Consider the following 1,814-nt stretch of genomic DNA (forward strand, 5'->3'; position numbering starts at 1 on the left):
TGGACTGTGATGACGTTTTCATTTTGCGGGGCACAAAATGGCAAAATTATAAACATTGTTTGGGCTGATATTTTCTTGTCTTTAATTGTCTTTCTCTTCCAGACTTTCAGTTGCTGAAACACAAAAAAAAAAAAAAACAGAGAAAACTGCCATGTTTTAGCTAACTGTTGTGCATTTATAAGCTTTTTAAATGAATTTGATAAAGCTACTGATGTGTCTACTAAAAGCATTTTTTCCCCTTTGTTTTGAAGAGGCTTACATTGAAAGTATGGGGTTTTAACACTTTGATTATTTTTGTCGTCTTTGTTTCTTTTATTGTTTTGGTTTTTTTTTTGGTTTTTTTTTTGTTTTTTTTTATTTTTGCTTTAGTGATGCAAGATCTCTTTTTATCTGGATATGATACATTCGATATGTTGTTCCAGTATTTTGAGGAAAATCTTAGGAACAATATAAAATACGCTTGAAACTGGGTTTACTTAAAAACATCTTAAATCCCAGTTTTTCAGGTACAATTTATAACCCTTTTCATTTAATTTTATATCCGATAATCCTTACTATTTTAATGCTGCTAGGTCACTTTTGTATGGAATATATCTTTGTACAGATATACAGCCATATATTTTTAGAGTATGTATTGTACATAAAAAAAATATAAAGGAGATTTAAGCTTGATATGTTAGATTCAGTATGCAATTAATTTATGATAAAAAGTCTATTTCTAATATTGAATGTTCAGTTCTGTTTTTGTTTTCATATTCTGTTTCTATGTAAAATTGTACATTTTGTCATGCAAAACCATTAATATGCTTTAACTTTTTCATTATCTGTCACTTACAAACCTCAAATGCCAAAGTACAGTCATATTTAATAAATTGGAATACCCTTTCTAATGAGGCTCATTAAATATACTTTTCACTAGACCACCATCTCTACTAAATGTCTTCTTTATTGGTCTGGTGTGATATTTTAATCTTATGTGTCATGTTTTCATTAGCTAAAAGCAGAAAAATCACAATAAATAGACTTAAGCACATCAGTCTTTGAATTGATTTAGTGAAATGAGAGAATTTTCAATATTCTAATTTATTGAAACTAGATTGTATGGCTGTGTTTTGTTGTATTTTTATGTCATAAACAAACAGGAATTCAAGCATAATTGTGAATTTGAAAAAGAAAAAAAAATGGTACTCGTTTTGCATTTGTTTACGTGTGCATTTGTCTTCAACTACTTACTTTCTGCTGACTTTCAGCTATCCAATATTCGTCCCACTCCTGCACAGAGACCAGATTAGCAGAGTTGATGAGAAGTTGTGGGTGTTGGTTTACAACCCCGCCATTCATAAAACTAAACAGTTTTATGTCTGACCATCCCGTGTTCTCTGTTCTTTGTGACACTGTTTACTGAACAGCATTTATACTGAGGTCAATGGGAGAATCTACTTAGCCGAATTTTAAAAGCATTTGGTTGCATTGGAATTCATTTACAGGCAAATAAGTAAATGCAGTTGAACACATATGCACACCACACTTTTCAGATATTTACTTGCAAAAATAAATCCATGCATTATGTTGTAGCTCATGATTACAACATAATGTAATTATGAGTTACATTATGTTGGTCTATTATATATAAAAAATTCCCCTCTCACCCTCCGTGGGTGGTCTCTTTCATCCTCTGAGCTCGGGGCCTCTACCAGAGGCCTGGGAGCTTGAGGGTTCTGTGCAGTATCTTGGCTGTGCCTAGAACTGCACATTTCTGGACTGAGATGTCTGATGTTGTTCCTGGGATCTGTTTGAGCCACTGCTCCAGTTTG

Source organism: Poecilia formosa, unplaced genomic scaffold (genome assembly GCF_000485575.1).
Source record: "Poecilia formosa unplaced genomic scaffold, Poecilia_formosa-5.1.2 Scaffold305, whole genome shotgun sequence".
NCBI lineage: Eukaryota > Metazoa > Chordata > Actinopteri > Cyprinodontiformes > Poeciliidae > Poecilia > Poecilia formosa.